Consider the following 15,178-nt stretch of genomic DNA (forward strand, 5'->3'; position numbering starts at 1 on the left):
GGGAAATGGTTTTCCACCCGCTCACTTTCAATGTGGGGGTGTCTTTGGGTCTAAAATGAGTCTCTTGCAGACAGCATATTGATGGGTCTTGTTTTTTAATCCAATCTGATAGCTGTGTCTTTTGATTAGGGCATTTAGCCCATTTACATTCAGAGTAACTATTGAAAGACATGAATTTAGTGCCATTGTATTGCCTGTAAGGTGACTGTTACTGTATATTGTCTGTGTTCCTTTCTGATCTATGCTGCTTTTAGGCTCTCTCTTTGCTTAGAGGACCCCTTTCAATATTGCTTGTAGGGCTGGTTTCGTGTTTGCAAATTCCTTTAGTTTTTGTTTGTCCTGGAGGCTTTTTGTCTCTCCTTCTATTTTCAATGACAGCCTAGCTGGATATAATATTCTTGGCTGCATATTTTTCTCATTCAGTGCTCTGAAGATATCATGCCAGTCCTTTCTGGCCTGCCAGGTCTCTGTGGATAGGTCTGTTGCCAATCTAATGTTTCTACCATTGTAGGTTACATATCTCTTCCCCTGAGCTGCTTTCAGGATTTTCTCTTTGTCTCTGTGACTCGTAAGTTTTACTATTAGATGTCGGGGTGTTGACCTATTATTATTGATTTTGAGAGGGGTTCTCTGTGCCTCCTGGATTTTGATGCCTGTTTCCTTCCCCACATTAGGGAAGTTCTCTGCTATAATTTGCTCCGATATTCCTTCTGCCCCTCTCTCTCTCTTTCTTCTTCTTCTGGGATCCCAATTATTCTAATGTTGTTTCGTCTTATCTTTTCGCTTATCTCTCGAATTCTGCCCTCGTGATCCTGTAGTTGTTTCTCTCTTTTTCTCAGCCTCTTTATTTTCCATCATTTGGTCTTCTATATTGCTGATTCTCTCTTCTGCCTCATTTAGGCTAGCAGTTAGTGCCCCCATTTTTTATTTCGACTTGGTTAGATTTTAGTTCTTTTATTTCTCCGGAAAGGGTTTCTCTAATAACTTCCACACTTTTTTCAAGCCCAGCTAGTATCTTTAAAGTTATGATTCTGAACTCTAGGTCCGACATCATACTAATGTCCGTATTGAGTAGGTCCCTGGCAGACGGTACTACCTCTTGTTCTTTTTGCTGAGGTGATTTTTTTCATCTTGTCATTTTGTCCAGTGGAGAATAGATGAATGAGAGAACAAAATGCTAACAGGTTAACAACGTCCCCAGCAAATATACTCTATACAAATCAGAAAAGACCTGAAACCAGGGGAAAAGAAAGGGAAAGAAAAAAAAAAAAGAAAAAGATAAAAACAAACAAAAACAGAGCAAAACAAAAAAAAACAGAATATGATCAAATATGATCAGGCTAGTGCATAGATCAGTGCCACACACTGGATTTTGGGCGTATTTTGGTCTGTTAGAAGAAAGTGCCTCCTAAAATTTTAAAGGAAGAAAGACTTATATATGTACAAAATAAGGGTTGATACAAAGAAGGGATGGAAGATGAATGTAAAGATGAAAATTATAAAAGATTTTATAAAAGGAATTGATAAGATAAGAAGTTGTTTGAAAAAAGAAAGAAGATTTTAAAAAAAAAAGGGAGAGACTGTGATCAGGCAGTAGACTAGAACAAAGCCATACACTAGTGATTTAGGGTATATTTTGATCTGTTAGAAGAAACTGTATCTCAAACTTTTAAAGAGAGAGCAACTTATATATATATGCCAAAAATAAGGGTAACTACTATGAAGGGATAAATTATGACTCTAAAAAAGAAAAATAAAAAATGTTTGTTTTTTAAAAAAAGGGATTGATAAGATGTTGGTTGAAAAAGGGAAAAAGAAAAATTAAAAAAAAAGAGTTAAAAAATGAACTTTGAAAAACTAATGAATCATGGTAAAAAAGCCATGAATTCTATATGCAGTATTCCCCTAGCGCTGGAGTTCCTCCGTTCTCCTTGATCGGTAAACTTGGTCTTGGGTTGCTGGCTGTTCCTGCTGATCTTCTGGGGGAGGGGCCTGTTGCCGTGGTTCCCAAATGTCTTTGCCGGAGGCAGAATTGCCCCACCCTTGTCGGTCAGGGCTAAGCAAGCTGCTCGGGTTTGCTCTCGGGAGCCTTTGTTCCCTGCAAGCTCTCTGTACAGCTTTGGAGGACCAGAGTGAAAATGGTGGCCTCCCAATCTCCGCCCAGAGGAGCCGAGAAGTCGGGTCCCCACTCCTCAGTGCGCCCCCAGAGAAAAGCAGTCACTCCCTTGTCCCCAGTCTCCGGCCGCACTCCGTGCTCACCCGGCCTGTGACCGAGCGTTTCTATGTCTGGCACCCGACCCCATGTGGAGTCTCCAAACTCAGCAGATCCCTGCAGTGCTCTCCCGTGCCATTCCTCCCAGGGGAGGAAGGAGAGTCTCCCCGGATCTGCTGCTTGTTGGGTCCCTGCTGGAGGAGCAGTGACCCGACTGTCACCGATCACAGTTTATGGCCACCCCAAGCTGTGAGCCCGCGCCTCGGCTCCGTCTCTGCAGCCGGCTTCCCCGCTCCGATCCCTGGGAGCTCTGGCGCACTCAGGCACCCCCGGTCTTTCTGTGACCCCGAGGGTCCTGAGACCACACTGTCCCGCGAGGGTTCCACCCCCCGCTTAGCCACTGGAGCGATGTCCCTCAGCAGAGCCGACTTCTAAAAGGTCCGATTTTGTGCTCCACGGCTCTATCACTTGCCAGAAGCAGTCGATGGAGGCCCCTCCCCCACCGTCTATCCTCCCGAATATCGCCTCGGATTCACTTCTCCGCACGTCCTACCTTCCAGTAAGTGGTCACTTCTCTGTTCAGAGAGTTGTTGCTACTCTCTTCTTCAGTCTCCTGTTGAGTTCGTAGGTGTTCAGAATGGTTTGATCCCTATTCACCTGAATTCCTGAGACCAGAGGAAATCCAGGTCTCCTACTCCTCCGCCATCTTGCTCCGCCCCCCCCATAACAGATTCTTAATGAAAATCAATTCTCAAAAAGGTGACACCTTAACCCCATTCACCTCAACTAATACACTGCTCAGGATCTATCAAATCAGCTCATCTTCCATCTTGGGAATCAAAAAGCAATGATAGAAGTTCAAAGCTCAAGACTCAAAACCCTGCCTGAGGGAGGGGGGGTCATCATCATTGGGAGCCCACAGCAGCAGACAGGGGAATGGAGGGGCAAGTAGGGAAAGGGTGTGTTGGAGACCAGAATATGCACCCCAAAATACACTACTCTGGCATGAGGATTATTTTGAGCTGAAAGCAATTGGGAAAACACAGACACAAGATGAGCTCTCTGCAGTCCCCCATGCCTAAGCACAGATCATAACTTCCCCTTGTGAAGGTGCCCTCACCCCACCCCAATCTACTTCCTGTGCCAGGAAGGGGCTGACAACGTTATCACCAGAGAGGAGATGGCAGAGAGAAAGAGTCTACACAAACGAACTTTACTAGCTCTGCCTTATCCACCGCTGCTTTCCCCACATATTTGCCTTCCCACAATTTGCCCCAGGAGCTCAAAGTCCCTTTCCTTTGTCTTGTCACTTCTCTTTAAATTTAACAAGAGTGATCCTGTTATCCTGCCTATTGTCAGGTTTTTCGTTTGTTTGTTTGTTCATATTGTTTTTCTTTTGTTTTGTTTCTCAGTCCCAGTTGGAGAATGTTAAGAGGGTGAAAGGAAAATTTTCCTCCCCTACAGATGATAGATGAGGGTATCGTATTCCAGCTCAGAAGAGTCAGACCTTAGAAACATTTCTTGGTTGGGTGAGGTTTAAGGCTGGGTTAAAATTAGAGTTTGAATCTACAGTGGTAAGATTTAGCTACAGTTAATGTCTGCGTGACAGTGAGGGTTAGGGTTAGGCTATAGGTTAGGATGAGCACCTTGTTTCGAATGAAAGCTTAGTGTCTAGGTTTCAGTTGGGTCTGGACTTCTACTTACACCTTAGGATTAGTTTATATATTGGAAGCTGCTGAGATTTGATTTAGGGGGGCGCCTGGGTGGCTCAGTCGGTTAAATGTCTGTCTTTGGCTCAGGTCATGATCCCAGGGTCCTGGGATCGAGCCCTGCATCCAGCTCCCTGTTCTGCGGGAAGCCTGCTTCTCCCTCTCCCACTCCCCCTGCTTGTGTTCCCTCTCTTGCTGTGTCTCTCTCTGTCAAATAAATAAATAAAATCTTTAAAAAAAAAAAAAGATGATTTAGGGTCAACATTAAAAGTTTAGAGTTATTGTTAGAGTCCAGGTCAGCATCACGAAGATAGTTTGGACACTCAATCAAAAGCAATATTTAGATCTAAATTCAGATCTTCAGGAATGTTATCATTTAAAGTAATGACAAAATCCTGGGTAAGAATCTGTGGTCAGCTTGTGCTCGGGGTAGAGATATGAGACAGGTTTATGTGTGTTGGCAAGGTGCAGATGAGTCTGGAATCACATCTGGTGGAGACCATTCCACAAACTCAGACAGTGGACACAACTGCTGCCCAGAGCACCTTCACTCTGGGTCCCTGGCGTTGCTTGTGGACATGACTAAGGAGCACCCCAGGGTACCAGACTTCTCTCCATCTTGCGTCACCCTTCCCCCCAACCCCTCCCCCCCCCCCCCGCCGCCCAGCTTGCTTATCCTCCCTACCTCAAACCAGCAGCTAGCCTGTCAGGCTTTAGTAAGTAAAGGAAGACTTGGTTATTCCATTGATAAAGATAAGAAATCACGCCAGTGTCTTCAAACCTGGAGCAGGGAATACGTCCAGGCCCAGACAGATTCTATTTGTGAGTTCGCACACCTCTGTGCACAGAACACCCCTACACTGCAGCCTTAATCCCAAACAGCCCTGACTGTCCCTCATCCAAGGCCCTTTTCCCAGGCAGCCAGATTTGGAGCTGAATCACTCAGCCTCTAGGGACTTTCTAGGACAGTGAGTTGGTGAGCACTGTGTCCCAAAATAAAAGGTGTAAAGAGCAATTCAGACTAATGGAAAATTCTCAGGGCAGTACTGGCCTCACCCAGATACCGCTACCCTCTCTAATCCAGTGCTGGTGATTGGGTGCTGTCCACAGCAGGGGCCAGGAAACTCGTAAGTAAAATCAAACTGCAGAATTTGATTATAATGATTTATCCATTGGGAAATACCAGGGATTAATTTTGGTCATCTGTGTAGGAACAACAAAGACAAATGGCCCCAAATTAGGAAGGGACACACCACATAGCTCAGCTGCACAACAAAGTTAAGACCATGGGGGTCCTTGGCCTCTGTTAAGAGTCCTGGAGTTGCCAGAGGGTCTTCTCCACCTCTTTTCTCAGACGGCAGGGTCTGATCTGCATGACAGGTACCCACATTTTCTTCATAAAACTTTCCTGAGAACCATTTGAAAGAGCAATCATAAAAGAAACCACCTTTTTCCACTAGAAAAACATTATAATTAGAGGTACGTTCCTCACCAAAGCCAGTACAAGAGAAGAGAAAGGACATGGGGGACCTGGGCTCTCACTCACTGTGCTGCACTGAAGGATCCCCTCCTTCAGGGCTCATGCTGCCACCTGTGAAATGGGGGTGGCTGTGCCCACTGCCCCTCATAGGAGCACCGTGGCCACAGTGGATGGGCAACCCGCTGAGAGAGCCAGGGAGCTCAGACAAACACATCCGTTACCTTCTGCAATCCCACGTGTGAGTCTCAGGCAGCAGTGACCTGGGGACAGTGGTGTGCACTCCCATCCTGTAGGACCAGCACCGGGGTGGGGGGTGTCTTTGTCCAACTGACCCCCAATCCCCAAGGGTTCTTACCACACAGCCTGCATTTGTCCCTTCCTAATTTGGGGCCATTTCTCCTTGTTGTTCCTACACTGATGACCGAAATTAATCCCTGGCATTTCCCAACAGCTAAATCATCATAATCAAACTCTGCAGCTGCCAGATCTGCTGACTCAAACCCCCTATGTATTCATATGATATTTGCCGGGTAATTACAGAATAGAGGTAATTATATTCATGACTCCATTACTTTCATAATTCCAGAGACCCAGAAATCATTAAAAAGAAAAAAAAAATTCTCACAGGGCCCAGAGAAGAAACTCCTTCAATAACAACCCTAACCCACCCCTTACCCTGTCTGTCCTCTCATATCACTCTCTCTACAAACCCTGCCACTCAGCAGCCGCTGCTCCTGAAGGCAGAGAGGTGGGAGAAGAAACACAGACTGACACTTAATGCTCAGCTAGGACCAAAAAGGCTTCAGGTTGTCAAAACCAATGGGTGTTAGTTATAGTAATATTAGCTGTGGTACTAGTAAAGCCCTAAATGCCCATGAGTTCCCTGGGGCTTCACACAATGAAAACTCATTCTCTACTCACATCACAGTCCAGGTCTGCTGGTTCCCACCGAGCACCTGTCACGTGCTCACACGGGGCTCCAGGCTCCTTCGGGCTCACGGCTCTGCCTGCTCCAGGTCCTCACAGGCCTCTCCCCTCTGCTGACATGTGGGGAGACTTTTTAATGCTTTGGCTCAGACATGCCCCTCATGGATTCCACTCACATTCCTACTTGCAGCAGCTTGTCGCGGGGCGCCACCTAAACGCAGGGGTGCTGGTGGAAACAGCCCTCCGGGTCAGCCGATCCCAGCGACAGCTCCATGCTTGGGTGGGGAACTCACCCCCCCCCCATTGGAGGTTGGCTGACCATTTCTGCCAACAAGATCGTACTGACAGGGCATGAGTGAGCATCCAGGGTACCTATGAAATGGTGGGCGACTGCAGCTAGATGCCATAAGGCACAAAGTACAGTGGTAAGTGTCCTAAAGAGAAGATAAAGAAAATTCACACTCTCCTTCTGCTACTTCAGCATCCAAAAAAGACCCTCTCACAATCATCTCCAAATGGGAGCCCGAAGCCTGCCCTGGGCAGGGCAGTTGGTTCCTCCCGTCACCCACTCCCCATCCCGTTCCTGCACGTGGCAGGTTCGCCAGTGCGGCCCCTCAGATGCCTCCCAGCATCGGTCCTCTTCGGAGAGCTGCCTGCTCCCCGCAGGTGGCGCTGTGGCCGTGCCCCTCTGCAGCCCGTAGACATCAGCATGGTGAGCCAGGTGGCAACGGTTCTGGTCACTGGTCAAAGGGCAGCAGGACAGCCGCTGCGCCGGACAGAACTGGAGAAGAAGGCAGGTTGTGATGATGGCAGAGCTCAGGAGTCAGGATGCAGTCCGGCTCCATGGGTGGCCCCTCAATGGCTGCGCCTGGGGACACTTGTTCCGGATTGGTGGCAGCAAAGGGGGCCCAGGAGCAGAGACACTTGAGAGCGTAGCAGAGACGGGTCCTCTGGGGCCTGGAGAGCCACAGGAGGGGCCCTGCCGCGGCTTGTATTTGGAGCGGATCCCCCAGGACCAAGCCTGTAGTTGGCGGCCTCAGTGAACCTGTCTGTGAGCAACTTGGGAGGAGTGTGGGGGTGGGGAGGCGCACCAGAATGAAGGGAGCACCGGCAATGAGGCCAGACGAAGGAAGCTCACACAAGGGGTCCACTCGAAGCATCTCACTCCCATCAGAAAGGCCCGTAAGACCCGAGTCCGTGCCCGACAAACAGATGGTGAGCGCCCCGTGCGAACATGTGGCATTCCCAAAGGAATTTTTTCCTGTTTTTAAAACTCCAACCTCGTGGCTATCCTGTATTTCCCATTCTGCATTTTCCACTTCAGCAGTTTTCTTTCTGTTTGTTCCAGAAAAGAGACAGAATTAAGTTTTACTGGGCTTTTTACACTTGAAAGCCTCTACAACGAAATACAGCTCCTCCCCAGTACTGCTTTTGTGGCTGGTGAGAGCACCCCACAAGTGGGGCATCCGGGGGCGGCCTTCCTGCGTGGCCGCACCCTGCCTCAGCTCCCGAAAGCCAAGCGCGAGCACCTCCCCCAGGCAGAGCCCTCCCGTGGGAGAGCCAGAAGGCAGGGCGCAACGTCTAGGGCAAGAACAAGCATCTTCCAACTGAGATGCCAACCTCCAAGGCATGTTGCACCTGTCAAATCCTTGGGATTTCCAAAACACTGGTGGAAAACTTCGCTTGTCTAGCATCACAATTTCTGGTTCAAAATGCAGTATCTGGAAGCATATATTAGCAACCAATAAGAAAGAACAGGTCTAATTTCTTTCTCTGCTTCTTCTCTCAATTACTCTCCAAGTAGAAGGGAAGGGACCTTTTGCTCCCTCCCTTCTCTGGAGCCTCCTCTGTATACTGCCTGTCTCTGCACTTACCTTATGGCCCATCCATCCCGAACTCCAGTATCCCACAACCTCAGCCCTCTGGAGCACAGCTGAGAAAAGAAAGGTCCTAACGAGGCAGCTGAGCACACAGGTTAGAGGCATCACTATCTGTGCAGAGACATGGAAGCCTCAGCCTTCCTGTCACACCTCCGTTTCAACAGCTCCATGAGTTTGGTTCTTAGCCCGTGCTATACGAGGGCAGCTAATTGGGAAAGGAACAGGAATTACCACAGCAGACAGGTAGGAATGTTAGTAGCAATGAGGGGTGAACAGACAGAAAATCTAGAAGCAGGTGACAAAAGCTCTAAAATCACAGTCCGCTGGGTGGGCAGGTGATGCCTGAGCAAAGAGCCCGAGGCTTTGCAGGAGCTGGGGGGTCTTGGAGGAGAGATCCGACCTGAATGGATAGAAGAGAGCAATCTGGTGTGGCAAAAATACAAAAGGAGCTGGTATTTACGTTTGGAGGAATGGCAAAGGAAAGGGGTAAGGGTGGGAGAAGGCACCTTGAAGGCAACGCATGGAAGAAAGGCCACGCTGGCCCAGGCGGTCGAACCTGGAGACGATATGCTGAGGTGGTATGTGTGGAGTACGAGTGTGGGGGGCCGTGCACACGAGATGGGGTAGCGATGGAGGACGCGGGTGATGAGGACAGCTCTGGGAGCTGCAAGGCAGGGGCAGTCCCCAGGACCAAGGAGCACCCCAGGTCTGAGCAGGGATGTCAACAAGGCAAGACAGCAGCTGGCCTGGGACGTCCGCGGCTGTCAGATACATCAGCACACGACGCAGAGTGGCCGAGTCAGGAGGGACCTGGGACACCTTCGAGTTCCACTCCGCTTTTCACAAGCTGACGCTGAGACCTGGATGGGGGTGGGTGGCATGGCGGTACCGGGTCCCTGCCCTGACAGGAGGCCAGTGCAACAGCCAGGGCTAGCCCTGAGGCCTCTGCCTCCCAGCCCCTGCGCTGCCTCTTCTTCCTCCTGCCCCTACCCTGTGGAGTTTCCAGCAACCATCCTTACCCTGCGCTGGGCTCAGCAGGATCTGCCTTCACCCCGAGCTCCCCCAGCAAGCTGGCCTCACCCACGGAACCTGGACAGAAGCAGGCAGTGGGACGCCTGGCCAGCCGAGGGGTTGGGAAGCTTCGTTAATCATGCTTTCAGCGCACTTCGCAATGCAGAGATGAAAGACGTCCGAGGAGAGCAAAGTACAGCCATTACCATCTCCATCTTCCTAATTGAGGAAAATGAGGTTACTTCCAGATCCTCTGTGATGCAATGGCAAATGTGCTTTATAGGCCCACACTATGGCTTCTCCCCCTTGCAGCTCCTCAGGGCCAGACGGTGGCATGCGGTATGGAGAGCACCCAGCTCCTCGGCTCCGGGATGGGGCCCCACCACTTGGACGTGGCCCCGGCGTCCCAGCGTCTCTCCCGATGCCTCAGCCCCAAGAAGGGCAGCCTCAACAAAACATCAAAGTGGGGAGCTTTCGTGCAGCATGAAGTCCTCCTCTGCACTGAGTAATTGGAACAAAACGACCCAGGTAGTCTTGCTGTAACATCAAAGCTGCGTATAATAACCTCACAGATGAATCCAAGAGTGAATACATTCACAGCCACTGCTCAAGTTTGAAGTATGCCATGAGTTTTTTCAGCTTCGGAACTGAGCAGGGAGAAAAAGAAAAATCACCAGCCATAGCTTTCTTTGTAACCAGCTGCCTCCCCTTTCAGGCTGCAGTGAAAGGTGTGGGCTTACAGCCTTTAAGTAATAAGAAGTCAGTCTAGGAACAATGATGTGGATGGGAAGACCGAGAATCAGAGAGGGGCTCAGGGGAGAGATCCTGAGAGTAAAAGACGAAACACCGTGGTTAACGTGTATGCATACAAACGCAAACTCTGGCCCACTGGGGAGGCCACCGGTGCAGGGGAGGCTGAGTGCAGCACGGAGGGGCACTGACCAGAACATCCATGATGGTTCGACCCTCAAGATCACGGTGGAGGGGCTGGTCATCCTCTGTTGCTCCCAAGGAATGGCTCCCTTGACTTAGGACTAGAACACCAGAGGTGAGCATATATTTATAAATAACAGAGCTACCAAAGGGAGGAATCCAAAACCCATAGCAGAGCTAATACAGAAGTAGCAGAGCTAATACGGAGCTTTCCAGAAGCCAGTCATAGGCCTCCCATTCTGGGAGGGATCTCAGAGGTCACAGTCAATGTGACCCAAGGATAAGATTGTGAGGTGTACTGGGGATAGTGTCTCCAAAATAGCATCTGTGAGATAACAGAAAATACACTGGTTTCTGTGCCCCTCATTCCTGGCACAGAGCTTCTAAAACTCTTGTAATTTCCTGGGCGATAGGAGTGTCTTTGGTTCTAATGAGGTGACTCTGGGTGGGTTCCTGGATCAGGGCTGGTCACCAAGACAGACCAACCCATGACTGGAAACTTGCAATTTTCAGCCCCATTGCCCATTTTCCTAAAAAAGGAGAAGTGATAGTAATGGAGCTATGATCAATTGTGCCTGTGTAATGAAGCCTCCATAAAATTTCAAAAGTGAAGGGTTCAAAGAGCTCCTGGGTTGGTGAAGACACAGACATTTGGGGAGAGTGGTGCACATTGCCCTGTGCTTCTCTTCTATCTGGCTGTTCCTGAGTTATATCCTTTTATAATGAAATGTGGTTGAGTAAGTAAAATGTTTCTCTGAGTTCTGTGAGCCACTCTAGCAAATTAATTAAACCCAAGGAGGGAGTTGAGGGAACCTCCAATTTATAGCCCATCAGTCAGAAGCATGGGTAACAACCTGGACTAGGAACTGGCATCTGACTGAGGGCTGGGGGGCCAGTCTTATAGGACAGAGCTCTTAATCTATGGGACCTGATACTATCTCCAGCTGGACAGTGTCAGAATTAAGTTGAATTACAGGACACCCAGCTGGTGTCAGAGATTTGCTTATTGTGGGGAAAATACCCACAGCATCGGAATTATTTGGAATCGGAATGTTAACATCATTTGGAACACCACTGCAAAGAAAGCTTTAGAACATCTTCTGTCTCCGTGATGTGCCACATAACATCTGCTGCTCTCCACCCTGCCTGAACCCCGCCATTCCCAGTGCCACTCCCCCTTCCTCTGGCCTGACCACATGCCCCGGAGCTTCCGATCCTTGTTGACCTTAACCCCCTGCCCACAACCCATACCCACACATGGCCTGCTGCCAACACACACAGGGCTATCCTTTTTCATAACTATCATGCCATAGGATTACATGTCAAATTAACACATTATTTATTCAACCTGTTTCACAGTTGAGAAAACAAGGGGCCTAAGAATATGACTAGCGTCTTCAGGGAGAGAATGTATAGATGGCACGTTAACAGACATAACAACTGATGGGAGCCTCCTCGTCAACAATTAAGAGGTCTTTAGATACATCATCACCCTCACACCAGCTCTGGGAAGCAGCACTCTGGAAACTCTCATCTGACAGCTAAGAACACAAGTACTGAGTGGCCCACCGAGCTCACACCCTGCAGGGCTGAAGCCTGCTCCTAAGACTCGTATCCGTCTCCATTGGGCTTCCAGCCCAGGGGCACACCTGCCCACATTATGGGTTGAATTCTGCCCCCCAAAAAGATGATGGAGTTCTAAACCCCAGTACTTGTGAATGTGACCTTCTTTGGAACTAGGGTCTTTGCAGACGATCAAGGTAAGATGAGGTCACTGGGTGGCCCCTAATCCAAGATGACTACGTCCTTATAAAATGGGGAAATGTGGACATCGAGGCAGACAGGCACACGGGAGAATGCCATGTGCGGATGAAGTCAGACATGGGGTGAAATGCCTACAAGCCAAGGAATGCCAGAGGTTGCCAGCACCCCACCGGAAGCTAGGAGAGAGTCAAAGAACAGACCCCCCCACCACCACCCTCAGAAAGAACCAACCCTGCCAAAACCTTGATCAGAGTGGGGAGACAGTAATTCCTATTGTTTCAGTTGCCCCGTTTGTGGTACTTTGTCAGGGCCGCCCCAGACAACGAAGGCACCTCCATTATACGCACTTCAACCTTTTTGCTCTTACTGCTCATGTTGATGCCACAGGCCATCCCCTAGGCCTTCAGCCCAGGGCAGAGTCAGAAGGAAGCTGAAAGCACCAAAGGGTTCAGTCTCTCTAATTTGCCCCCCTCATACTGAAAATGGGTAAAGGGTGGGCTGGTTTCTGGAGACTCTCACATATGCCCTCTAAGTCCACCCTCCAAGTCCAGGCCCTTCCCACCCTGCCCACCCTACACACACACACACACACACACACACACACACACACACACACACACACACACACACACACACACCTCCCCAGGGACCCAGCAGAATTGAAGGGCCTGGGCCAAGTGTGGCACATTGCGCAGAAGACAGAAGGGAGCCTCTCCTGGTACCGAAGCCTCCACCTGCCACTCCACCTGCCATCAGCCCCTTTCCTCTGTCCAGAGGATCAGCAGCTTCCAGGCCCAGCCCGTCTCCTGGGCGGGCTCACACTCCTCCACCTCACACCCTGGAAGTCTGATATGGGTACCCTTGCCTGCCTCATCAAGGTGATAAACTCCTCTGGCTGCCAAGGCTGACCACACCCCCAGAGCAAGAAGTCTTTGAGTGCTTGGTGCTAGGTGACCCTACAGGGTACTGACCTCCCTGTCCTCTGTTCCTCAGAGGGCCCCTGCTCCTGCACTAGAAAACTTCACTGCTTCCCACTCCACTGTTTTACAGAAATCCAGTCACTTCTATAACCACAACAGTGCCTTCCTTGTATTCCCAAACTTAGACGATAAGTCTCCTTCTGCTCTCCTCTGTTCTGGTTCCTCATCTTCACCAAGCAACACAGACACCCTGTGATGTCTTGCCAGCTCCAAATGAGGCCCAGGACATCAGATAAAGGAACAGTCAGGTCAGGTGCGGGGCAGTTTGCACAGGCTCAGGCTTGGAGCCCACCAGTCCTCATCCCACTAACTTGGCGCCTGCATGGGGGGCTCTGGCCCCAGGGGCTGCTTCTCTTTGTCCCCAAGCTCCTCTAACAGCGCCTCCAGGGTCCTCGGGGCAGGAGGCTGGCAAGTTCAAGCCACAGGAAAAAGAAATGGCCTTGGATAACTAGTTATCACTCAGGAAACAATCATACCGGATGATTTCTATGAGAGCCCCTACCTCATCCTAATTCTGGCCAAGACATTCCATTTTAGAATTTTAGAATTTTATCTGTTTGAGAATTTTAATATTTGCTTAAATTTTGTGACTTATTGCGAATAACAGAGTCTTACTGAGGTGATTTTGTGTCACTGTTATTTTCCTATAAGGGGTGATTTTTTAAAAGCTTGTCAGTTCGGTAGGATCACATCCCATATAAACCAGGGTGACTTTCTTACATATCTGATTTTACAATGTATGTAACAGAAATTCCTGTAGAGCCCACTCCCATTCTGCAAAGTGAGTGCTGGAGTTTAATTTGTTTTCTGATCAGTCAGTTCCTGTCCCCTGCACATTGTGATGGGGGGGGGGGGCGGCCAACACTCACACACACATGAATTAAATGAATTAAATGCAGGAACAAATGACCAAAAAACCCCTCCATCAGATGAAGTATTTGGAGGTTTTTCAGCATCTCTAGGGCACTCTGAGCCTCTCCAGTTTACCTCCGAAATGCTCAGGATTTGGGAGGGATTAGAAGAAACTTGAGGATCCCTAAGAATGCAAGAAAACAATTAATGACTTGGAAAATGGGACTCCTTAAAGTATGTTAGGAATACGGCCGCAGAGTCTTAATAAGAGACAGCCGAAAAGACAGGAAGACTTTACGGAGCCTTTGAGTCTAGCATGAAATCATCCACATCTGATCTACTTTTTCATTCTTTTATTGCTAAAATAAAACAATTGCCTCTTCCCCTTGATTTCTACTCAGTTGCCCCAACCCCACCTCTGTCTACCTAGTGTTCATCAACTCTGGGAGCTTCTCGGAGATTCCGTGTTGACCGCCACAGCACTGCGGCAGTGGGAGGAGGGCCAGTGCACAGGAGCAGGACCAGGGAGCCAGGCAATAACCATCTACCCACCCACCACTCAATCCACATTCCTGCATTTCCGGCGAGCACCTCCAAAGTGCCCTGCTTTATCCGTAGTGTCTCCCACATCTTCCCCATTGCAAACCCGGTAGTCAGACTTCTGTATCACTGCTCTCTCCCCACGCCCCATCATATGCACTGTGTCTGCCCCCGCCACGTGGTTGCCTCTACCTAGACATCCTTCCCCCTCACCCAGACATACAAAGATCCCCATCTTCTACGACTCTCCATGGATCCAATCTCTTTCCGGCCCCTAAGGAGCAACCCTTCCTCTAAGGGCTTGCCTCGTATTGCCACAGACTGTTCCCAAAGCATTTAGACTTACGCAGAAATTTATATTTTCATGTAGACATACTTTATCCTCACAACTCAACTGGAAACTTCCCAGAAGTCCATGTGCTGAGCACATAGTTAAATATTCAATAAATAGTTGCTTATGTGAAGGACTGTGGTCGAGCAGTATTGATCTTGACAGTGGAGTAGGGGAGGAGGGGAGTTGAAACAGGACGCATGTGGGTGACACACAAGAACAATTTTAACACCTTACGACATGTCTACTTCTGCTTCATCATACTTATCCAGCATCGTGGTGGATGTTCCAATATTCCTGAGAAGTACCTAACACAGGTATACAGATGAGGACAGCAAAGATCATGTCTGCCTATACACTAAGTTCCTTACCAGGTCCTAGGGGCACAACAGAGGTTCAGATGTCATTCCCACCAACCCATCATGGCTCCCCTTCATCTGGTATACCTGGAGACACAGGCTTGTCTCACCTGCTCTTTCTCCTGCTTCTCGCTGAGTTGCTGGGGGGCTTCGCCCTTCACTCCCTGGGGCTTTAGGACCACCATCCGTCTCTCTTTCAT

The sequence above is a fragment of the Eumetopias jubatus genome, unplaced genomic scaffold, assembly GCF_037043125.1.
Source record: "Eumetopias jubatus isolate StellerSeaLion01/CBP00866 unplaced genomic scaffold, mEumJub1_p1.0 scaffold_9, whole genome shotgun sequence".
In the NCBI taxonomy this organism is placed as follows: domain Eukaryota; kingdom Metazoa; phylum Chordata; class Mammalia; order Carnivora; family Otariidae; genus Eumetopias; species Eumetopias jubatus.